The 26,361-nt window shown below is 46.1% G+C and overlaps 1 pseudogene; it reads right to left on the reverse strand.

The window, feature by feature from the left end:
• Positions 1–1,686: 1,686 nt before the first annotated feature.
• The window catches only part of LOC129846409 (uncharacterized), a 70,542-nt pseudogene continuing 45,867 nt past the window's right edge, over positions 1,687–26,361 (reverse strand).

The following is a 26,361-nucleotide window of genomic DNA, read 5'->3' on the forward strand; positions in this document are numbered from 1 at the left end:
CCACCAAAAAAAAGCACACAAGGTCTCTGGTTGCTCTCTGGAAAGCTTGTTAATTGTCAAAGGACATTTTGGGTCACCCTGGGTGAAAGACAGTCAGAGCCACTCATAAACAACGATCACGTGTTTTGAGACACGATCGGGGGAGGCAGGGTAGCCTAGTGGTTAGAGTGTTGGACTAGTAACCAAAAGGTTGCAAGATCGAATCCCCGAGCTGCCAAGGTAAAAATCTATTGTTCTGCCCCTGATCAAGGCAGTTAACCCACTGTTCGTAGGCTGTCATTGTAAATAATAATATGTTCTTAACTAACTTGCCGAGTTAAATAAAGGTCAAATGTGTTTTGAGAATGAATTTTAAGTGTTTCTTGTTTTTGACCTGACCACTTGTTTCCAGGTAGACGTGACGGCTGCCTCTTCTCTATCTACTGTACTCACCTCCACTTCCAACGGACGTTGGGTGGCTTCCACAGTGTTGCTATACACCTACAGTGTTGCTATACACCCACAGTGCTGCTATACACCCACAGTGTTGCTATACACCCACAGTGCTGCTATACACCCACAGTGTTGCTATACACCCACAGTGTTGCTATACACCCACAGTGTTGCTATACACCCACAGTGCTGCTATACACCTACAGTGTTGGTATACACCCACAGTGTTGCTATACACCCACAGTGCTGCTATACACCCACAGTGCTGCTATACACCCACAGTGCTGCTATACACCCACAGTGCTGCTATACACCCACAGTGCTGCTATACACCCACAGTGTTGCTATACACCCACAGTGTTGCTATACACCCACAGTGCTGCTATACACCCACAGTGCTGCTATACACCCACAGTGTTGCTATACACCCACAGTGTTGCTATACACCCACAGTGCTGCTATACACCCACAGTGTTGCTATACACCCACAGTGTTGCTATACACCCACAGTGTTGCTATACACCCACAGTGTTGCTATACACCCACAGTGTTGCTATACACCCACAGTGTTGCTATACACCCACAGTGCTGCTATACACCTACAGTGCTGCTATACACCTACAGTGTTGCTATACACCCACAGTGTTGCTATACACCCACAGTGTTGCTATACACCCACAGTGTTGCTATACACCTACAGTGTTGCTATACACCCACAGTGTTGCTATACACCCAGTGTTGCTATACACCCACAGTGTTGCTATACACCTACAGTGTTGCTATACACCCACAGTGCTGCTATACACCCACAGTGTTGCTATACACCCACAGTGTTGCTATACACCCACAGTGTTGCTATACACCCACAGTGTTGCTATACACCCACAGTGCTGCTATACACCCACAGTGTTGCTATACACCCACAGTGCTGCTTCAACGTATGTGAACCCTACAGGGCTGGTCATTATGTTGCTATAAAATAATACAATTTACATAAAATCCTTATCTAAACCCCAATTCATAATAAAGACATTTCAAGTAAACGACAGGGGGAAAAAATGATATATTTTCATTGTTTATTTATCAAAAGTGGTTTATTAAACTCAGATTCTTTGTGTGCAAAAATATGTGAACCCCTTCAGTCAATAGCTTGTGGTACCTCCATTAGCAGCGATAACTTGTCTGGATAACTTGTGATAAACGTCTCCTATAGCCAGTAATCAGTCTCCGACATTTGTTCTGAGGGATTTTTGGCTACTCCTCCTTACAGAACTCAGCCAATTGAGTGAGGTTTGAGGGGTGTCTGGCATGAACTGCCCGCTTCAGGTCCTGCCACATCATCTCGATTGGATTTAAGAAACCTGGGTACACACTGAAGGGGTCGGGGCAGAATGGATCTGTCCACACTGAAGGGGTCGGGGCAGAATGGATGTGTCCACACTGAAGGGGTCGGGGCAGAATGGATCTGTCCCCACTGAAGGGGTCGGGGCAGAATGGATCTGTCCCCACTGAAGGGGTCGGGGCAGAATGGATCTGTCCCCACTGAAGGGGTCGGGTCAGAATGGATCTGTCCACGCTGAAGGGGTCGGGGCAGAATGGATGTGTCCACACTGAAGGGGTCGGGGCAGAATGGATGTGTCCCCACTGAAGGGGTCGGGGCAGAATGGATCTGTCCCCACTGAAGGGGTCGGGGCAGAATGGATCTGTCCCCACTGAAGGGGTCGGGGCAGAATGGATCTGTCCACACTGAAGGGGTCGGGGCAGAATGGATCTGTCCACACTGAAGGGGTCGGCGCAGAATGGCTCTGTCCACACTGAAGGGGTCGGGGCAGAATGGATCTGTCCACACTGAAGGGGTCGGAGCAGAATGGATCTGTCCCCACTGAAGGGGTCGGGGCAGAATGGATCTGTCCACACTGAAGGGGTCGGGGCAGAATGGCTACGGGCTGTTTTTGGACTGGACAACCATCTCCTTTATAGCCACTCAGACCACACAGACATACAGGGATCACAGTTCCAGTCTGTGATATAACTGTAACGGAGATTTCAGCATTGATAAATTCCCCAAACAACTATTGCAGCTGGTTACGCCCACCCACTAAGCCTAGACACACTCTTCTGCTACTGATCTCTGTGAAGTCTCAGTGGCTGTGGGAGTTCCAGAGTGTTCCAAGCAGTGACACGGTGTGTAATTGACTTAAACCATCTGATTACTCTAGCAGGCTCTACTGCCTGTCTACAGCTCCAGGTGCAGCTAGCTACCAGGCTCTACTGCCTGTCTACAGCTCCAGGTGCAGCTAGCTACCAGGCTCTACTGCCTGTCTACAGCTCCAGGTGCAGCTAGCTACCAGGCTCTACTGCCTGTCTACAGCTCCAGGTGCAGCTAGCTACCAGGTTGCTTCCAAAACATGGCATCCTATTCCACCCTATGGGTCCTGGTTAAAAGTAGTGCACTATGTAGGGGAAATGATGCCGTTTGGGAAGCAGTGACTACAGCTCTGGGTGCAGCTAGCTACACTGTGCCACACATGGGAGGAAGCAGTGTCTACAGCTCTGGGTGCAGCTAGCTACACTGTGCTACACATGGGAGGAAGCAGTGTCTACAGCTCTGGGTGCAGCTAGCTACACTGTGCCACACATGGGAGGAAGCAGTGTCTACAGCTCTGGGTGCAGCTAGCTACACTGTGCCACACATGGGAGGAAGCAGGGTCTACAGCTCAGAGTGCAGCTAGCTACACTGTGCCACACATGGGAGGAAGCAGTGTCTACAGCTCAGGGTGCAGCTAGCTACACTGTGCCACACATGGGAGGAAGCAGTGTCTACAGCTCAGGGTGCAGCTAGCTACACTGTGCTACACATGGGAGGAAGCAGTGTCTACAGCTCTGGGTGCAGCTAGCTACACTGTGCCACACATGGGAGGAAGCAGTGTCTACAGCTCTGGGTGCAGCTAGCTACACTGTGCCACACATGGGAGGAAGCAGTGTCTACAGCTCTGGGTGCAGCTAGCTACACTGTGCCACACATGGGAGGAAGCAGTGTCTACAGCTCAGGGTGCAGCTAGCTACACTGTGCCACACATGGGAGGAAGCAGGGTCTACAGCTCAGAGTGCAGCTAGCTACACTGTGCTACACATGGGAGGAAGCAGTGTCTATAGCTCTGGGTGCAGCTAGCTACACTGTGCTACACATGGGAGGAAGCAGTGTCTACAGCTCAGAGTGCAGCTAGCTACACTGTGCTACACATGGGAGGAAGCAGTGACTACAGCTCTGGGTGCAGCTAGCTACACTGTGCCACACATGGGAGGAAGCAGTGTCTACAGCTCAGGGTGCAGCTAGCTACACTGTGCCACACATGGGAGGAAGCAGGGTCTACAGCTCAGAGTGCAGCTAGCTACACTGTGCTACACATGGGAGGAAGCAGTGACTACAGCTCTGGGTGCAGCTAGCTACACTGTGCCACACATGGGAGGAAGCAGTGACTACAGCTCTGGGTGCAGCTAGCTACACTGTGCCACACATGGGAGGAAGCAGTGTCTACAGCTCTGGGTGCAGCTAGCTACACTGTGCCACACATGGGAGGAAGCAGTGTCTATAGCTCAGGGTGCAGCTAGCTACACATGGGAGGAAGCAGTGACTACAGCTCTGGGTGCAGCTAGCTACACTGTGCCACACATGGGAGGAAGCATTAATAGCAGAGCAACAGCTGAAATGTAGCATTTTCCTTATATAAGAGACTTGTTTTATTAAGTTTTTATCTGAAATTGCAGTAAAAGCTGGTTACTCTGTAATTGATGCCAAACCATCCAAAATGACATTTGATTTGATTCGTAAAGGGATGGTTCACCCAAATTACACATTGGTTTCCTGACCCTGTAAGCAGTCTGTGGACAAGCTATGGCAGAAAACCATGCTTTTTTTTAGTGTCCCTGGCACTGTGTCCACATGCTAACGTTTTTAGCATTTGTGGCACAAATCCCATTCAAGTCATGGTACCGATATTAGCATTTTTTCGAGCATCAAATTCAAATCATCTATTAGTGACTTTGTTGAGCTTCACAATCAATTTCACATACTTTCAGATGATTTGGACCTGGCGCACGGAAAAATGCTAATATCGGTCCCATGACTCGAATGGGATTTGTGCCACAAATGCTAAAAACGTTAGCATGTGGACACAGTACCAGGGAAACTAAACCAAAGCATGGACTGCTGTCATACCTTGTCCATAGACTGCTTACAGTGTCAGGAAACCAATGACATGTTGTCATTTGGGTGAACTATACCTTTAATGGATATTTTCTGACACTACCCAGTGAATTAACAACTTTTTCTGTAGCATTTTTTTCCCCCCTGTAATGATTTGCGTCGATATTGATGAAAATGAAGCATGGTTTATTCTAAGGAAAAACAATCTAGCTATTCTTTAGCTAACGTTGGCTAACATTAGCATTCAACTAGCTAGCCTACTTTAAGTTAGTATAATGTGAATTTGAAAAGTTTATGTATATATTATGTCAATTGAGCATTTCTCCCAATACCTTTACCTCAACTCTCTTCAAATGTTGTCCCAATACCTCTACTTCAAATGTTGTCCCAATACCTTTACTTCAAATGTTGTCCCAATACCTTTACTTCAACTCTCTTCAAATGTTGTCCCAATACCTTTACTTCAACTCTCTTCAAATGTTGTCCCAATACCTCTACTTCAACTCTCTTCAAATGTTGTCCCAATACCTCTACTTCAACTCTCTTCAAATGTTGTCCCAATACCTTTACTTCAACTCTCTTCAAATGTTGTCCCAATACCTCTACTTCAACTCTCTTCAAATGTTGTCCCAATACCTCTACTTCAACTCTCTTCAAATGTTGTCCCAATACCTCTACTTCAACTCTCTTCAAATGTTGTCCCAATACCTCTACTTCAAATGTTGTCCCAATACCTCTACTTCAACTCTCTTCAAATGTTGTCCCAATACCTCTACTTCAACTCTCTTCAAATGTTGTCCCAATACCTCTACTTCAAATGTTGTCCCAATACCTCTACTTCAAATGTTGTCCCAATACCTCTACTTCAAATGTTGTCCCAATACCTCTACTTCAACTCTCTTCAAATGTTGTCCCAATACCTCTACTTCAACTCTCTTCAAATGTTGTCCCAATACCTCTACTTCAACTCTCTTCAAATGTTGTCCCAACACCTTTACTTCAACTCTCTTCAAATGTTGTCCCAATACCTCTACTTCAACTCTCTTCAAATGTTGTCCCAATACCTCTACTTCAAATGTTGTCCCAATACCTCTACTTCAAATGTTGTCCCAATACCTCTACTTCAAATGTTGTCCCAATACCTCTACTTCAAATGTTGTCCCAATACCTCTACTTCAAATGTTGTCCCAATACCTCTACTTCAAATGTTGTCCCAATACCTCTACTTCAAATGTTGTCCCAATACCTCTACTTCAAATGTTGTCCCAATACCTCTACTTCAAATGTTGTCCCAATACCTCTACTTCAACTCTCTTCAAATGTTGTCCCAATACCTCTACTTCAACTCTCTTCAAATGTTGTCCCAACACCTTTACTTCAACTCTCTTCAAATGTTGTCCCAATACCTCTACTTCAACTCTCTTCAAATGTTGTCCCAATACCTCTACTTCAAATGTTGTCCCAATACCTCTACTTCAAATGTTGTCCCAATACCTCTACTTCAAATGTTGTCCCAATACCTCTACTTCAAATGTTGTCCCAATACCTCTACTTCAAATGTTGTCCCAATACCTCTACTTCAAATGTTGTCCCAATACCTCTACTTCAAATGTTGTCCCAATACCTCTACTTCAACTCTCTTCAAATGTTGTCCCAATACCTCTACTTCAACTCTCTTCAAATGTTGTCCCAATACCTCTACTTCAACTCTCTTCAAATGTTGTCCCAATACCTCTACTTCAAATGTTGTCCCAATACCTCTACTTCAACTCTCTTCAAATGTTGTCCCAATACCTCTACTTCAAATGTTGTCCCAATACCTCTACTTCAAATGTTGTCCCAATACCTCTACTTCAAATGTTGTCCCAATACCTCTACTTCAACTCTCTTCAAATGTTGTCCCAATACCTCTACTTCAACTCTCTTCAAATGTTGTCCCAATACCTCTACTTCAACTCTCTTCAAATGTTGTCCCAACACCTTTACTTCAACTCTCTTCAAATGTTGTCCCAATACCTCTACTTCAACTCTCTTCAAATGTTGTCCCAATACCTCTACTTCAACTCTCTTCAAATGTTGTCCCAATACCTCTACTTCAACTCTCTTCAAATGTTGTCCCAACACCTTTACTTCAACTCTCTTCAAATGTTGTCCCAATACCTCTACTTCAAATGTTGTCCCAATACCTCTACTTCAAATGTTGTCCCAATACCTCTACTTCAAATGTTGTCCCAATACCTCTACCTCAACTCTTCAAATGTTGTCCCAATACCTCTACTTCAAATGTTGTCCCAATACCTCTACTTCAAATGTTGTCCCAATACCTCTACCTAAACACTATTCAATAAGCTTTACCTCTCACTCTATAAAATTATGTTGATCTCTTCGCCTCCTGAACCCCCCCCCCTCCACAGAATCTTTCTAACCCCAGACCCTCTCTAACCCCAGAACCTCTCTAACTCCAGACCCTCTCTCCTCAGACCCTCTCTAACCTCAGACCCTCTCTGACCCTCTCTAACCTCAGACCCTCTCTGACCCTCTCTGACCCCAGTCTCTCTCTGACCCCAGACCCTCTCTAATCCCAGACCCTCCCTGACCCCAGAACCTCTCTAATCCCAGACTCTCCCTGACCCCAGAACCTCTCTAACTCCAGACCCTCTCTCCTCAGACCTTCTCTAACCCCAGACCCTCTCTAACCCCAGACCCTCTCTCCTCAGACCCTCTCTAACCCCAGACCCTCTCTAACCCCAGACCCTCTCTAACCCCAGACCCTCTCTAACCCCAGACCCTCTCTAACCCCAGACCCTCTAATCCCAGACCCTCTCTGACCCTCTCTGACCCCAGACTCTCTCTGACCCCAGACCCTCTCTAATCCCAGACCCTCCCTAATCCCAGACCCTCCCTAACCCCAGACTCTCTCTAACCTCAGACCCTCTCTAACCCCAGACCCTCTCTAACCTCAGACCCTCTCTAACCCTAGACCCTCTCTAACCCTAGACCCTCTCTAACCCTAGACCCTCTCTAACCCCAGACCCTCTCTAACCCCAGACCCTCTCTAACCCCAGATCCTCTCTAACCCCAGACCCTCTCTATCCCCAGACCCTCTCTAACCCCAGACCCTCTCTAACCCCAGACCCTCTCTAACCTCAGACCCTCTCTAACCTCAGACCCTCTCTAACCTCAGACCCTCTACCCTCTCTAACCCAGACCCTCTCTAACCCCAGACCCTCTCTAACCTCAGACCCTCTCTAACCCCAGACCCTCTCTAACCCCAGACCCTCTCTAACCCCAGACCCTCTCTAACCCCAGACCCTCTCTTACCCCAGACCCTCTCTAACCCCAGACCCTCTCTAAACTTCAGGCCCCTTGTTAGCAGCACGATTACAGTAGATGAATTTCTGACTCTGTGTTGGTTTGAAAGGGGATTTCCTCACCAATAGGTTTCAGCTATCTTTGTGATGACTGAATGTAGACTACAAGCTGCAGTATGCTGGTGAGAGGAGGCCAAGACAGGAAGTACTATTTCACAAACCCAGTAAGGACACTTCCAACCCCTCGTTGCTGTTATTCCATGTTATTACCTGATGTCATTACTATAGTATAGACACATATGAAGTAGGGTGAGCCTAATAACAAACATATCAGAATAGTAGCCTATTGGTCTTCAGACATTATGGCATTATGGTTTGCAATTGACAGTTAATACATAGTCTAGTGGTTAGTGCTGGGGCAGTAACCAGCAGGTAGCCTAGTGGTTAGAGCGTTGGGCCAGTAACCAGCAGGTAGCCTAGTGGTTAGAGCGTTGGGCCAGTAACCAGCAGGTAGCCTAGCCTAGTGGTTAGAGCGTTGGACTAGTAATCAGCAGGTAGTCTAGTGGTTAGAGCGTTGGGCCAGTAACCAGCAGGTAGCCTAGCCTAGTGGTTAGAGCGTTGGACTAGTAACCAGCAGGTAGTCTAGTGGTTAGAGTGTTGGGCCAGTAACCAGCAGGTAGCCTAGTGGTTAGAGCGTTGGGCCAGTAACCAGCAGGTAGTCTAGTGGTTAGAGTGTTGGGCCAGTAACCAGCAGGTAGCCTAGTGGTTAGAGTGTAGGACTAGTAACCAGCAGGTAGCCTAGTGGTTAGAGCGTTGGGCCAGTAACCAGCAGGTAGCCTAGTGGTTAGAGTGTTGGGCCAGTAACCAGCAGGTAGCCTAGTGGTTAGAGTGTTGGGCCAGTAACCAGCAGGTAGCCTAGTGGTTAGAGTGTTGGGCCAGTAACCAGCAGGTAGCCTAGTGGTTAGAGCGTTGGGCCAGTAACCAGCAGGTAGCCTAGTGGTTAGAGCGTTGGGCCAGTAACCAGCAGGTAGCCTAGTGGTTAGAGCGTTGGGGCAGTAACCAGCAGGTAGCCTAGTGGTTAGAGCGTTGGGCTAGTAACCAGCAGGTAGTCTAGTGGTTAGAGTGTTGGGCCAGTAACCAGCAGGTAGCCTAGTGGTTAGAGCGTTGGACTAGTAACCAGCAGGTAGCCTAGTGGTTAGAGCGTTGGGCCAGTAACCAGCAGGTAGCCTAGTGGTTAGAGCGTTGGACTAGTAACCAGCAGGTAGCCTAGTGGTTAGAGCGTTGGACTAGTAACCAGCAGGTAGCCTAGTGGTTAGAGCGTTGGACTAGTAACCAGCAGGTAGCCTAGTGGTTAGAGCGTTGGACTAGTAACCAGCAGGTAGCCTAGTGGATAGAGTGTTGGGCCAGTAACCAGCAGGTAGCCTAGTGGTTAGAGCGTTGGGCCAGTAACCAGCAGGTAGCCTAGTGGTTAGAGCGTTGGACTAGTAACCAGCAGGTAGTCTAGTGGTTAGAGCGTTGGACCAGTAACCAGCAGGTAGCCTAGTGGTTAGAGCGTTGGGCCAGTAACCAGCAGGTAGCCTAGTGGTTAGAGCGTTGGGCCAGTAACCAGCAGGTAGCCTAGTGGTTAGAGCGTTGGGCCAGTAACCAGCAGGTAGCCTAGTGGTTAGAGCGTTGGAACAGTAACCAGCAGGTAGCCTAGTGGTTAGAGCGTTGGACTAGTAACCGGATGGTAGCCTAGTGGTTAGAGCGTTGGACTAGTAACCAGCAGGTAGCCTACTGGTTAGAGCGTTGGGCCAGTAACCAGCAGGTAGTCTAGTGGTTAGAGTGTTGGGCCAGTAACCAGCAGGTAGCCTACTGGTTAGAGCGTTGGGCCAGTAACCAGCAGGTAGTCTACTGGTTAGAGCGTTGGGCCAGTAACCAGCAGGTAGCCTACTGGTTAGAGTGTTGGACTAGTAACCGGATGGTAGCCTAGTGGTTAGAGCGTTGGGCTAGTAACCAGCAGGTAGTCTAGTGGTTAGAGTGTTGGGCCAGTAACCAGCAGGTAGCCTACTGGTTAGAGTGTTGGGCCAGTAACCAGCAGGTAGTCTACTGGTTAGAGCGTTGGGCCAGTAACCAGCAGGTAGCCTACTGGTTAGAGCGTTGGGCCAGTAACCAGCAGGTAGCCTAGTGGATAGAGTGTTGGGCCAGTAACCAGCAGGTAGCCTAGTGGTTAGAGCGTTGGGCCAGTAACCAGCAGGTAGCCTAGTGGATAGAGTGTTGGGCCAGTAACTAGCAGATAGCCTAGTGGTTAGAGCATTGGGCCAGTAACCAGCAGGTAGCCTACTGGTTAGAGCGTTGGAACAGTAACCAGCAGGTAGCCTAGTGGTTAGAGCGTTGGGCCAGTAACCAGCAGGTAGCCTAGTGGTTAGAGCATTGGAACAGTAACCAGCAGGTAGCCTACTGGTTAGAGCATTGGAACAGTAACCAGCAGGTAGCCTACTGGTTAGAGCGTTGGACCAGTAACCAGCAGGTAGCCTAGTGGTTAGAGCGTTGGAACAGTAACCAGCAGGTAGCCTAGTGGTTAGAGCGTTGGACTAGTAACCAGCAGGTAGCCTACTGGTTAGAGCGTTGGAACAGTAACCAGCAGGTAGCCTAGTGGTTAGAGCGTTGGAACAGTAACCAGCAGGTAGCCTAGTGGTTAGAGCGTTGGACTAGTAACCAGCAGGTAGCCTAGTGGTTAGAGCGTTGGACTAGTAACCAGCAGGTAGCCTAGTGGTTAGAGCGTTGGACTAGTAACCAGCAGGTAGCCTACTGGTTAGAGCGTTGGAACAGTAACCAGCAGGTAGCCTAGTGGTTAGAGCGTTGGAACAGTAACCAGCAGGTAGCCTAGTGGTTAGAGCGTTGGAACAGTAACCAGCAGGTAGCCTAGTGGTTAGAGCGTTGGACTAGTAACCAGCAGGTAGCCTACTGGTTAGAGCGTTGGAACAGTAACCAGCAGGTAGCCTACTGGTTAGAGCGTTGGGCCAGTAACCCGAAAGGTTGCTTGATCAAATCCCAGAGCTGACAAGGTAAAAATCTGTCGTTCTGGCCCTGAACAAGGCAGGTAACCCACTGTTCCTAGGCCGTCGTTGTAAATAAGATTTTTTTCATAATTGACTTGCCTAGTTAAAAAATAAATAACAAACAGACACATTTAGTCGTGCATTAACTTTCAACAATGATGGAAGCGGAACACAAACTCCCCGAGTTTCTGAGAGAGAGAAAACGTTCAACACTGAATAAAAACACGTTGGTTGCTTGAGCCAATCAATTTCAGAAGCGAAATGTGTCCATAACTGTTTTGATGTAACAAAACAAAAATGAAAAAGGCTTGAATAAATTGCGTGGGATACAAAGTCAACAGTTAAAATCCAAATACTAATTTCGAATCACTGCGTGACATTTTCGATAGGAACAGAATGTGGGGACTGAATTGGAGAGAGCGCTTCAAACTTACCCTTTATAGAACCGAGAAATGTTTCCCAAAGCTGTTAAAGAACACGAACCAGTAGATGTATCCAAAATGATATGACACTGTCCTTGGCAACCACTAATAACCCGGATAAATCCAATCCTACGGGCGGAGCAACAGCGTTCAGTTCAGTTATGTGCTCATTCTTCACCGCGAGGTTCGCTCTGTGGCTGAAGTGGCCGTCCCTCCGTTTCCATACGCGCAGCGCTTCACCTCGAAGGTGGGGTAGAGTAGTTGACGCTCACACCCCCCACTTAAAACTAGAATAGTTAACATTTCAAATAATAGGGCTTTTTCTTCGAGACAGCTTGAACTAAACTGCTATTTTGATTGGCATTCGTTGCATACGGTAGAACCTAAATCATGCGTAATAACTTTCACAACGTTTTTTTCTTTGTAGCCTGTAACACAAAATAACATTTCATCCATTTGTGATCTTTGTCTTTCATGTGGATGTTTTAAGGTTCAGCACAGATGGGCACTCAAGAGACAGGAGGGTATTTATGACACCATGTCCCCTCTTTCACTGTGGTTTTCCTCCTTTCAGATCACGACTCTTGGTTTAACCTTCCCCTCCCTCTATTCTCACCCCTGAGTCTCACCCCTGAGTCTAAAGCCCCTTCTCATCCAGACTAATTGCCTGAAGCAATAAAACACCCTTTTATATAATTCAATTCAATTTAAGGGCTTTATTGGCATGGGAAACACGTGTTAACATTGCCAAAGCAAGTGAAATAGATAATAAACAAATGTGAAATAAACAATAAAAATTAACAGTAAACATTACACTCACAAAAGTTCCAAAATAATAAAGACATTTCAAATGTCATATTATGTCTATATACATTGTTGTAACGATGTACAAATGGTTAAAGTACAAAAGGGAAAATAAATAAACATAAATATGGGTTGTATTTACAATGGTGTTTGTTCTTCACTGGTTGCCCTTTTCTTGTGCAACAGGTCACAAATCTTGCTGCTGTGATGGAACACTGTGGAATTTCACACAATAGATATGGGAGTTTATCAAAATCGGGTTTGTTTTCAAATTCTTTGTGGGTCTGTGTAATCTGAGGGAAATATGTGTCTCTAATATGGTCATACATTTGGCAGGAGGTTAGGAAGTGCAGCTCAGTTTCCACCTCATTTTGTCACATATGCCGAATACAACAGGTTACACCTTACAGTGAAAATGCTGACTTACAAGCCCTTAAACAACAATGCAGTTTTAAGAAAAATAAGTGTTAAGACAGTATTTACTAAAGTCAACTGAAGTAACCCCCCCAAAAAAATAGAAAAATAGAAAAATAACAAATAATTAAACAGCAGTAAATAACAATAGTGAGGCTATATACAACGAGTTACGATACAGAGTCAATGTGGAGGCTATATACAGGGAGTTACGGTACAGAGTCAATGTGGAGGCTATATACAGGGAGTTACGGTACAGAGTCAATGTGGAGGCTATATACAGGTGGTACCGGTACAGAGTCAATGTGGAGGCTATATACAGGGGGTACCGGTACAGAGTCAATGTGGAGGCTATATACAGGGGGTAACGGTACAGAGTGAATGTGGAGGCTATATACAGGGGGGTACCGGTACAGAGTCAATGTGGAGGCTATATACAGGGGGGTACCGGTACAGAGTCAATGTGGAGGCTATATACAGGGGGTACCGGTACAGAGCCAATGTGGAGGCTATATACAGGGGGTACCGGTACAGAGTCAATGTGGAGGCTATATACAGGGGGTACTGGTACAGAGTCAATGTGGAGGCTATATAGAGGGAGTTACGGTACAGAGTCAATGTGGAGGCTATATACAGGGAGTACTGGTACAGAGTCAATGTGGAGGCTATATACAGGGGGTTCCGGTACAGAGTCAATGTGGAGGCTATATACAGGGAGTACCGGTACAGAGTCAATGTGGAGGCTATATACAGGGTGTACCAGTACAGAGTCAATGTGGAGGCTTTATACAGGGTGTTACGGTACAGAGTCAATGTGGTGACTATATACAGGGGGTACCGGTACAGAGTCAATGTGGTGACTATATACTGGGGGTACCGGTACAGAGTCAATGTGGAGGCTATATACAGGGGGTACTGGTACAGAGTCAATGTGGAGGCTATATACAGGGTGTACCAGTACAGAGTCAATGTGGAGGCTTTATGCAGGGTGTTACGGTACAGAGTCAATGTGGAGGCTATATACAGGGTGTTACGGTACGGAGTCAATGTGGAGGCTATATACAGGGTGTTACGGTACAGAGTCAATGTGGAGGCTGTCTACAGGGTGTTACGGTACAGAGTCAATGTGTGGAGGCACCGGTTAGTGGAGACACACAGGCCTATTTAAAGACACATTGACCATTTTAAAGACACACAGGCCTATTTAAAGACACACATGCCTATTTAAAGACACACTGACTTATTTAAAGACACACAGGCCTATTTAAAGACACACAGGCCTATTTAAAGACACACTGACCTAATTAAAGACACACTGACCTAATTAAAGACACACAGGCCTATTTAAAGACACACGGGCCTATTTAAAGACACACAGGAATATTTAAAGACACACGGGCCTATTGAAAGACACACTGACATATTTAAAGACACACAGGCCTATTTAAAGACACACGGGCCGATTTAAAGACATATGGGCTTTTTAAAACACACAGGCATATTTAAAGACATTTGCTGCAATTTACAGTGTTATTATTACTTGACAACATAATGTAAGGTTAAACACGTACACAACAGTACCCTCTTTGTTTGAACGAAGATAGGTTAAACCTTTATGTTGTCCTCGGTCAACAACTGTTGACACAGAACTCACTCACAGGCTACTTCCCAAATGGAATCCTATTCCCTATATAGTGCACTACTTTTGACCAGGGTCCATAGGGGCCCACAGGTATCTAGTCAACAGTAGTGCACTATAGGGAAAAGGGGGGGCATTTGGGACAGAGACACTGACTCAGATTGGAGTTTGTTGCTACAGCCAAGAAGAAGAAGTGTTGTGGTTGCAGAAGAAGCTGTGTTGTGGTTTCAGAAGCTGTGTTGTGGTTTCAGAAGAAGCTGTGTTGTGGTTTCAGAAGCTGTGTTGTGGTTTTAGAAGAAGCTGTTGTGGTTTCAGAAGCTGTGTTGTGGTTTCAGAAGCTGTGTTGTGGTTTCAGAAGCTGTGTTGTGGTTGCAGAATAAGCTGTGTTGTGGTTTCAGAAGAAGCTGTGTTGTGGTTTCAGAAGCTGTGTTGTGGTTTTAGAAGAAGCTGTTGTGGTTTCAGAAGCTGTGTTGTGGTTTCAGAAGCTGTGTTGTGGTTTCAGAAGCTGTGTTGTGGTTGCAGAAGCTGTGTTGTGGTTTCAGAAGAAGCTGTGTTGTGGTGGCAGAAGCTGTGTTGTGGTTTTAGAAGCTGTGTTGTGGTTTCAGAAGCTGTGTTGTGGTTGCAGAAGCTGTGTTGTGGTTGCAGAAGCTGTGTTGTGGTTTCAGAAGAAGCTGTGTTGTGGTTTCAGAAGAAGCTGTGTTGTGGTTGCAGAAGCTGTGTTGTGGTTGCAGAAGCTGTGTTGTGGTTTTAGAAGCTGTGTTGTGGTTTCAGAAGAAGCTGTTGTGGTTTCAGAAGCTGTGTTGTGGTTTCAGAAGCTGTGTTGTGGTTTCAGAAGCTGTGTTGTGGTTTCAGAAGCTGTGTTGTGGTTTCAGAAGCTGTGTTGTGGTTTCAGAAGCTGTGTTGTGGTTTCAGAAGCTGTGTTGTGGTTTCAGAAGAAGCTGTTGTGGTTTCAGAAGAAGCTGTTTTGTGGTTTCAGAAGCTGTGTTGTGGTTTCAGAAGAAGCTGCGTTGTGGTTTCAGAAGCTGTGTTGTGGTTTCAGAAGCTGTATTGTGGTTTCAGAAGCTGTGTTGTGGTTTCAGAAGCTGTGTTGTGGTTTCAGAAGCTGTGTTGTTGTTTCAGAAGCTGTGTTGTTGTTTCAGAAGCTGTGTTGTGGTTTCAGAAGAAGCTGTGTTGTGGTTTCAGAAGCTGTGTTGTGGTTTCAGAAGCTGTGTTGTGGTTTCAGAAGCTGTGTTGTGGTTGCAGAAGCTGTGTTGTGGTTGCAGAAGCTGTGTTGTGGTTTCAGAAGAAGCTGTGTTGTGGTTTCAGAAGCTGTGTTGTGGTTTCAGAAGCTATGTTGTGGTTTCAGACGCTGTGTTGTGGTTTCAGAAGCTGTGTTGTGGTTGCAGAAGCTGTGTTGTGGTTGCAGAAGCTGTGTTGTGGTTGCAGAAGCTGTGTTGTGGTTTCAGAAGCTGTATTGTGGTTTCAGAAGCTGTGTTGTGGTTTCAGAAGCTGTGTTGTGGTTTCAGAAGCTGTGTTGTTGTTTCAGAAGCTGTGTTGTTGTTTCAGAAGCTGTGTTGTGGTTTCAGAAGAAGCTGTGTTGTGGTTTCAGAGGAAGCTGTGTTGTGGTTTCAGAAGCTGTGTTGTGGTTTCAGAAGCTGTGTTGTGGTTTCAGAAGCTGTGTTGTGGTTGCAGAAGCTGTGTTGTGGTTGCAGAAGCTGTGTTGTGGTTTCAGAAGAAGCTGTGTTGTGGTTTCAGAAGCTGTGTTGTGGTTTCAGAAGCTGTGTTGTGGTTTCAGAATCTGTGTTGTGGTTTCAGAAGCTGTGTTGTGGTTTCAGGGTTTGGTGTACTGTAGGAGGGGTTGGTGAGAAGTGAAGAGGGAGTATTTGACTAGTCTCTTTCCAAAGAAAACGTTGTGAAAGAACAGCTTTCAGCTGAGCTGTGTCACTCTGAGGAGAGACGAGTCGGTGGGTGTTTAAGACCGTACCAAAGGGGATAAAGGCTAGCTTGTAAACAACTCAAGGTAAACAACAAAGTTTGAGACTTTGCTTTCTCACCACAAACTACATCTCTCTCTCTCCCTCTCTCTCTCTCTCCCCCTATGTAAGATAGCTTACACAATATAAGGGACAATTCTTGAGAGCAAACGTCATGGTTATCTCATTGATCCCTACAGAGCAACTCCTCAGTGAACTTCTCCTCTCTCCTCTCCTCACATAGGCAACAGACATGACTCATCTGCTTCGTAGGCCTCTTTTCTTTAGAGTGGAGCAGAAGGGAAGATGACCTCTGGTTGCAGTGGGAAACACAAAGAGGTGCACAAGTGATTTCAGCGTTCAACATGCAGTCATCAACGCCGAATACATCATCTATGAGTTTTCCTCTTCAAAATCAATCCCTCGTCAATCAGTGAAACATCAATCAATAAGGACATTCAGAAATTATTCATTGACGTTTTCTTTGGCTCGTCTGGTAACGGCAGTGATTTTCCTCTCACATGATTACTTGGAGATCCATCCTATAGATCCATGCTATAGATCCCATCCTATAGATCCATCCTATAGATCCCATCCTATAGATCCATGCTATAGATCCATGCTATAGATCCATGCTATAGATCCATGCTATAGATCCCATCCTATAGATCCCATCCTATAGATCCCATCCTATAGATCCATGCTATAGATCCATGCTATAGATCCCATCCTATAGATCCCATCCTATAGATCCATCCTATAGATCCCATCCTATAGATCCATGCTATAGATCCCATCCTATAGATCCCATCCTATAGATCCCACCCTATAGATCCCATCCTATAGATCCATGCTATAGATCCATCCTATAGATCCATCCTATAGATCCATGCTATAGATCCATCCTATAGATCCATCCTATAGATCCCATCCTATAGATCCATGCTATAGATCCCATCCTATAGATCCCATCCTATAGATCCATGCTATAGATCCATCCTATAGATCCATCCTATAGATCCATGCTATAGATCCATCCTATAGATCCATCCTATAGATCCATCCTATAGATCCATGCTATAGATCCATGCTATAGATCCATGCTATAGATCCATCCTATAGATCCATGCTATAGATCCCATCCTATAGATCCATCCTATAGATCCATGCTATAGATCCATGCTATAGATCCCATCCTATAGATCCATCCTATAGATCCATGCTATAGATCCATGCTATAGATCCATGCTATAGATCCATGCTATAGATCCATGCTATAGATCACATCCTATAGATCCATGCTATAGATCCATGCTATAGATCCATGCTATAGATCTCATCCTATAGATCCATCCTATAGATCCATGCTATAGATCCCATCCTATAGATCCATCCTGTAGATCCATGCTATAGATCCATGCTATAGATCTCATCCTATAGATCCATCCTATAGATCCCATCCTATAGATCCCATCCTATAGATCCCATCCTATAGATCCATGCTATAGATCTCATCCTATAGATCCCATCCTATAGATCCATGCTATAGATCCATCCTGGAGAGCCACGTGCAGACACCAAAGAATACACATGTATTGCCTATTTATTGACTTACCTCCCTACTCTTCTACATTTGCACACACTGTATATAGATTTTTCTATTGTGTTATTGACTGTACGTTTGTGTAACTCTGTGTTGTTGTTTTTGTCGCACTGCTTGGCTTTATTCTTGTCCAGGTCACAGTTGTAAATGAGAACTTGTTCTCAACTGGCCTACCTGGTTAAAAAAAGGTGAAATTAAAAATATATATTTTTTAATTTATAAAAAAACGTAAAAAGGAAAACACATGAAAAGGGGAACATAAAAAGTGTGACACGTGCAGTGTCTTTTCCTCTCCGGGAGATGCAGGTTGTCTATTGGCTGTGACACTGACAGGTGCAGTCAGGCCTGCTGGTACTCTAATTGACTGGTCTGGGTTGACCTAGCTAGTGGGCTCAGAGACGGAGGGAGACGGAGGGAGACGGAGAGAGACGGAGAGAGACGGAGAGAGACGGAGAGAGACGGAGAGAGACGGAGAGAGACGGAGAGAGACGGAGAGAGAGAGAGAGAGACAGAGAGAGACACAGAGAGAGGGAGAGACGGAGAGAGACAGGGAGAGACGGAGAGAGTCGGAGAGAGACGGAGACAGAGAGAGAGAGACAGGGAGAGACAGAGAGAGACAGAGAGAGACAGAGAGACGGAAAGAATCGGAGAGAGACGGAGAGAGACGGAGAGAAGTGGAGAGAGGCGGAGAGAGACAGAGAGAGACAGGGAGAGACAGGGAGAGACAGAGAGAGACAGAGAGAGACAGAGAGAGACAGAGAGAGACAGAGAGATAGAGAGACAGAGAGACAGAGAGAGACAGAGAAAGACAGAGAGAATATAGGATCAGAGAGAGACAGGGAGAGATGATAGGACAGTAGAGAAACAGACAGAAAGGTAGAGAGGATGAAAGGAGAGTAGAAGGAAAGAGATAGACGTGGAGAGGTGATAGTGACGAACGAGGGAGGGAGGGAGGGAGGGAGGGGAGAGCTGCATTCATAATGGCTGTAGGAGCAGATCAGCAAGGTGACCCTGCAGGCGGGATCATAAATCCTTCATTTTGGGCACCTCTGGTGTCTCCATCTTGTGTGAACCTGCGATCTGGAGTGTTCACAGACTACTGGCCCTGAGCGCCAGGACAGGAGGTCGCCAAAACAGAGTTAAAAAAAAAACAGTTCACCTGCGTTTTAGATAGAAAGTCAACAGTGTTTATGTTGCTTATAATATAATATAGTTTTATATTATAATATAATATAGTTATAATATAGTTTTCCTTCACATAAAGTACACTAGTGCAACACATTCATCAGAAAATAGCTTCATTTTCATGAAGATGACAACAGAAGTGCAACACTATTTATCTGGCAGCCACACAAGGATATGGGTTTATATATAATAATAATATATATATAATAATATATAATGAAGAGGCAAGGTGTTGTTTTCCCCTAAAACGATGCATGGCCATGTTTATCATAGACAGAATGGAGCCAGCTACATTTACTCATCTGATGTTTTTCTTGAAGTTAATCTTGAATTTTACCAGAGAAAAGTAACTACTCAACACATCAGTCAGAGTGCTGTCTGCTGATAGAATGATGGAGAACAGTAGCTCCACATCAGAGTGCTGTCTGCTGATAGAATGATGGAGAACAGTAGCTCCACATCAGTCAGAGTGCTGTCTGTTGATAGAATGATGGAGAACAGTAGCTCCACATCAGTCAGAGTGCTGTCTGTTGATAGAATGATGGAGAACAGTAGCTCCACATCAGTCAGAGTGCTGTCTGCTAATAGAATGATGGAGAACAGTAGCTCCACATCAGAGTGCTGTCTGCTGATAGAATGATGGAGAACAGTAGCTCCACATCAGTCAGAGTGCTGTCTGCTGATAGAATGATGGAGAACAGTAGCTCCACATCAGTCAGAGTGCTGTCTGCTGATAGAATGATGGAGAACAGTAGCTCCACATCAGTCAGAGTGCTGTCTGCTGATAGAATGATGGAGAACAGTAGCTCCACATCAGAGTGCTGTCTGCTGATAGAATGATGGAGAACAGTAGCTCCACATCAGTCAGAGTGCTGTCTGCTGATAGAATGATGGAGAACAGTAGCTCCACATCAGTCAGAGTGCTGTCTGCTGATAGAATGATGGAGAACAGTAGCTCCACATCAGTCAGAGTGCTGTCTGCTGATAGAATGATGGAGAACAGTAGCTCCACATCAGAGTGCTGTCTGCTGATAGAATGATGGAGAACAGTAGCTCCACATCAGAGTGCTGTCTGCTGATAGAATGATGGAGAACAGTAGCTCCACATCAGAGTGCTGTCTGCTGATAGAATGATGGAGAACAGTAGCTACACATCAGTCAGAGTGCTGTCTGCTGATAGAATGATGGAGAACAGTAGCTCCACATCAGTCAGAGTGCTGTCTGCTGATAGAATGATGGAGAACAGTAGCTCCACATCAGTCAGAGTGCTGTCTGCTGATAGAATGATGGAGGACAGTAGCTCCACGTCAGAGTGCTGTCTGCTGATAGAATGATGGAGAACAGTAGCTCCACATCAGAGTGCTGTCTGCTGATAGAATGATGGAGAACAGTAGCTCCACATCAGAGTGCTGTCTGCTGATAGAATGATGGAGAACAGTAGCTCCACATCAGAGTGCTGTCTGCTGATAGAATGATGGAGAACAGTAGCTCCACATCAGTCAGAGTGCTGTCTGCTGATAGAATGATGGAGAACAGTAGCTCCACATCAGTCAGAGTGCTGTCTGCTGATAGAATGATGGAGAACAGTAGCTCCACATCAGTCAGAGTGCTGTCTGCTGATAGAATGATGGAGAACAGTAGCTCCACATCAGTCAGAGTGCTGTCTGCTGATAGAATGATGGAGAACAGTAGCTCCACATCAGTCAGAGTGCTGTCTGCTGATAGAATGATGGAGAACAGTAGCTCCACATCAGTCAGAGTGCTGTCTGCTGATAGAATGATGGAGAACAGTAGCTCCACATCAGTCAGAGTGCTGTCTGCTGATAGAATGATGGAGGACAGTAGCTCCACATCAGTCAGAGTGCTGTCTGCTGATAGAATGATGGAGGACAGTAGCTCCACATCAGAGTGCTGTCTGCTGATAGAATGATGGAGAACAGTAGCTCCACATCAGTCAGAGTGCTGTCTGCTGATAGAATGATGGAGAACAGTAGCTCCACATCAGTCAGAGTGCTGTCTGCTGATAGAATGATGGAGAACAGTAGCTCCACATCAGTCAGAGTGCTGTCTGCTGATAGAATGATGGAGAACAGTAGCTCCACATCAGTCAGAGTGCTGTCTGCTGATAGAATGATGGAGAACAGTAGCTCCACATCAGAGTGCTGTCTGCTGATAGAATGATGGAGAACAGTAGCTCCACATCAGTCAGAGTGCTGTCTGCTGATAGAATGATGGAGAACAGTAGCTCCACATCAGTCAGAGTGCTGTCTGCTGATAGAATGATGGAGGACAGTAGCTCCACATCAGTCAGAGTGCTGTCTGCTGATAGAATGATGGAGGACAGTAGCTCCACATCAGAGTGCTGTCTGCTGATAGAATGATGGAGGACAGTAGCTCCACATCAGTCAGAGTGCTGTCTGCTGATAGAATGATGGAGGACAGTAGCTCCACATCAGAGTGCTGTCTGCTGATAGAATGATGGAGAACAGTAGCTCCACATCAGTCAGAGTGTTGTCTGCTGATAGAATGATGGAGAACAGTAGCTCCACATCAGAGTGCTGTCTGCTGATAGAATGATGGAGAACAGTAGCTCCACATCAGAGTGCTGTCTGCTGATAGAATGATGGAGAACAGTAGCTCCACATCAGTCAGAGTGTTGTCTGCTGATAGAATGATGGAGAACAGTAGCTCCACATCAGAGTGCTGTCTGCTGATAGAATGATGGAGAACAGTAGCTCCACATCAGAGTGCTGTCTGCTGATAGAATGATGGAGAACAGTAGCTCCACATCAGAGTGCTGTCTGCTGATAGAATGATGGAGAACAGTAGCTCCACATCAGAGTGCTGTCTGCTGATAGAATGATGGAGAACAGTAGCTCCACATCAGTCAGAGTGCTGTCTGCTGATAGAATGATGGAGAACAGTAGCTCCCCATCAGTCAGAGTGTTGTCTGCTGATAGAATGATGGAGAACAGTAGCTACACATCAAAGTGCTGTCTGCTGATAGAATGATGGAGAACAGTAGCTCCACATCAGTCAGAGTGCTGTCTGCTGATAGAATGATGGAGAACAGTAGCTCCACATCAGTCAGAGTGCTGTCTGCTGATAGAATGATGGAGAACAGTAGCTCCACATCAGTCAGAGTGCTGTCTGCTGATAGAATGATGGAGAACAGCAGCTCCACATCAGTCAGAGCGCTGTCTGCTGGTAGAATGATGGAGAACAGTAGCTCCACATCAGTCAGAGCGCTGTCTGCTGATAGAATGATGGAGAACAGTAGCTCCACATCAGTCAGAGTGCTGTCTGCTGATAGAATGATGGAGAATAGTAGCTCCACATCAGAGTGGTGTCTGCTGATAGAATGATGGAGAACAGTAGCTCCACATCAGTCAGAGTGCTGTCTGCTGATAGAATGATGGAGAACAGTAGCTCCACATCAGTCAGAGTGCTGTCTGCTGATAGAATGATGGAGAACAGTAGCTACACGTCAGTCAGAGTGCTGTCTGCTGATAGAATGATGGAGGACAGTAGCTCCACATCAGAGTGTTGTCTGCTGATAGAATGATGGAGAACAGTAGCTCCACATCAGAGTGCTGTCTGCTGATAGAATGATGGAGAACAGCAGCTCCACATCAGAGTGCTGTCTGCTGATAGAATGATGGAGAATAGTAGCTCCACATCAGAGTGCTGTCTGCTGATAGAATGATGGAGAATAGTAGCTCCACATCAGAGTGCTGTCTGCTGATAGAATGATGGAGAATAGTAGCTCCACATCAGAGTGCTGTCTGCTGATAGAATGATGGAGAACAGTAGCTCCACATCAGAGTGCTGTCTGCTGATAGAATGATGGAGAATAGTAGCTCCACATCAGAGTGCTGTCTGCTGATAGAATGATGGAGAACAGTAGCTCCACATCAGTCAGAGTGCTGTCTGCTGATAGAATGATGGAGAACAGTAGCTCCACATCAGTCAGAGTGCTGTCTGCTGATAGAACGATGGAGAACAGTAGCTCCACATCAGAGTGCTGTCTGCTGATAGAATGATGGAGAACAGCAGCTCCACATCAGAGTGCTGTCTGCTGATAGAATGATGGAGAACAGTAGCTCCACATCAGTCAGAGTGCTGTCTGCTGATAGAATGATGGAGAACAGTAGCTCCACATCAGTCAGAGTGCTGTCTGCTGATAGAATGATGGAGGACAGTAGCTCCACATCAGAGTGCTGTCTGCTGATAGAATGATGGAGAACAGTAGCTCCACATCAGTCAGAGTGTTGTCTGCTGATAGAATGATGGAGAACAGTAGCTCCACATCAGAGTGCTGTCTGCTGATAGAATGATGGAGAACAGTAGCTCCACATCAGAGTGCTGTCTGCTGATAGAATGATGGAGAACAGTAGCTCCACATCAGTCAGAGTGTTGTCTGCTGATAGAATGATGGAGAACAGTAGCTCCACATCAGAGTGCTGTCTGCTGATAGAATGATGGAGAACAGTAGCTCCACATCAGAGTGCTGTCTGCTGATAGAATGATGGAGAACAGTAGCTCCACATCAGAGTGCTGTCTGCTGATAGAATGATGGAGAACAGTAGCTCCACATCAGAGTGCTGTCTGCTGATAGAATGATGGAGAACAGTAGCTCCACATCAGTCAGAGTGCTGTCTGCTGATAGAATGATGGAGAACAGTAGCTCCCCATCAGTCAGAGTGTTGTCTGCTGATAGAATGATGGAGAACAGTAGCTACACATCAAAGTGCTGTCTGCTGATAGAATGATGGAGAACAGTAGCTCCACATCAGTCAGAGTGCTGTCTGCTGATAGAATGATGGAGAACAGTAGCTCCACATCAGTCAGAGTGCTGTCTGCTGATAGAATGATGGAGAACAGTAGCTCCACATCAGTCAGAGTGCTGTCTGCTGATAGAATGATGGAGAACAGCAGCTCCACATCAGTCAGAGCGCTGTCTGCTGGTAGAATGATGGAGAACAGTAGCTCCACATCAGTCAGAGCGCTGTCTGCTGATAGAATGATGGAGAACAGTAGCTCCACATCAGTCAGAGTGCTGTCTGCTGATAGAATGATGGAGAATAGTAGCTCCACATCAGAGTGGTGTCTGCTGATAGAATGATGGAGAACAGTAGCTCCACATCAGTCAGAGTGCTGTCTGCTGATAGAATGATGGAGAACAGTAGCTCCACATCAGTCAGAGTGCTGTCTGCTGATAGAATGATGGAGAACAGTAGCTACACGTCAGTCAGAGTGCTGTCTGCTGATAGAATGATGGAGGACAGTAGCTCCACATCAGAGTGTTGTCTGCTGATAGAATGATGGAGAACAGTAGCTCCACATCAGAGTGCTGTCTGCTGATAGAATGATGGAGAACAGCAGCTCCACATCAGAGTGCTGTCTGCTGATAGAATGATGGAGAATAGTAGCTCCACATCAGAGTGCTGTCTGCTGATAGAATGATGGAGAATAGTAGCTCCACATCAGAGTGCTGTCTGCTGATAGAATGATGGAGAATAGTAGCTCCACATCAGAGTGCTGTCTGCTGATAGAATGATGGAGAACAGTAGCTCCACATCAGAGTGCTGTCTGCTGATAGAATGATGGAGAATAGTAGCTCCACATCAGAGTGCTGTCTGCTGATAGAATGATGGAGAACAGTAGCTCCACATCAGTCAGAGTGCTGTCTGCTGATAGAATGATGGAGAACAGTAGCTCCACATCAGTCAGAGTGCTGTCTGCTGATAGAACGATGGAGAACAGTAGCTCCACATCAGAGTGCTGTCTGCTGATAGAATGATGGAGAACAGCAGCTCCACATCAGAGTGCTGTCTGCTGATAGAATGATGGAGAACAGTAGCTCCACATCAGTCAGAGTGCTGTCTGCTGATAGAATGATGGAGAACAGTAGCTCCACATCAGTCAGAGTGCTGTCTGCTGATAGAATGATGGAGAACAGTAGCTCCACATCAGAGTGCTGTCTGCTGATAGAATGATGGAGAACAGTAGCTCCCCATCAGTCAGAGTGCTGTCTGCTGATAGAATGATGGAGAACAGTAGCTCCACATCAGTCAGAGTGCTGTCTGCTGATAGAATGATGGAGGACAGTAGCTCCACATCAGTCAGAGTGCTGTCTGCTGATAGAATGATGGAGAACAGTAGCTCCACATCAGTCAGAGTGCTGTCTGCTGATAGAATGATGGAGAACAGTAGCTCCACATCAGTCAGAGTGCTGTCTGCTGATAGAATGATGGAGAACAGTAGCTCCACGTCAGAGTGCTGTCTGCTGATAGAATGATGGAGAACAGTAGCTCCACGTCAGTCAGAGTGCTGTCTGCTGATAGAATGATGGAGAACAGTAGCTCCACATCAGTCAGAGTGCTGTCTGCTGATAGAATGATGGAGGACAGTAGCTCCACATCAGTCAGAGTGCTGTCTGCTGATAGAATGATGGAGAACAGTAGCTCCACATCAGTCAGAGTGCTGTCTGCTGATAGAATGATGGAGAACAGTAGCTCCACATCAGAGTGCTGTCTGCTGATAGAATGATGGAGAACAGTAGCTCCACATCAGTCAGAGCACTGTCTGCTGATAGAATGATGGAGAACAGTAGCTCCCCATCAGTCAGAGTGCTGTCTGCTGATAGAATGATGGAGAACAGTAGCTCCACATCAGAGTGCTGTCTGCTGATAGAATGATGGAGAACAGTAGCTCCACGTCAGAGTGCTGTCTGCTGATAGAATGATGGAGAACAGTAGCTCCACATCAGTCAGAGAGCTGTCTGCTGATAGAATGATGGAGAACAGTAGCTCCACATCAGAGTGCTGTCTGCTGATAGAATGATGGAGAACAGTAGCTCCACATCAGTCAGAGAGCTGTCTGCTGATAGAATGATGGAGAACAGTAGCTCCACATCAGTCAGAGTGCTGTCTGCTGATAGAATGATGGAGAACAGTAGCTCCACATCAGAGTGCTGTCTGCTGATAGAATGATGGAGAACAGTAGCTCCACATCAGTCAGAGTGCTGTCTGCTGATAAAATGATGGAGAACAGTAGCTCCACATCAGAGTGCTGTCTGCTGATAGAATGATGGAGAACAGTAGCTCCACATCAGTCAGAGTGCTGTCTGCTGATAGAACGATGGAGAACAGTAGCTCCACATCAGTCAGAGCTCTGTCTGCTGATAGAATGATGGAGAACAGTAGCTCCACATCAGAGTGCTGTCTGCTGATAGAATGATGGAGAACAGTAGCTCCACATCAGAGTGCTGTCTGCTGATAGAATGATGGAGAACAGTAGCTCCACATCAGTCAGAGTGCTGTCTGCTGATAGAATGATGGAGAACAGT

The sequence above is a fragment of the Salvelinus fontinalis genome, unplaced genomic scaffold (genome assembly GCF_029448725.1).
Source record: "Salvelinus fontinalis isolate EN_2023a unplaced genomic scaffold, ASM2944872v1 scaffold_0527, whole genome shotgun sequence".
In the NCBI taxonomy this organism is placed as follows: domain Eukaryota; kingdom Metazoa; phylum Chordata; class Actinopteri; order Salmoniformes; family Salmonidae; genus Salvelinus; species Salvelinus fontinalis.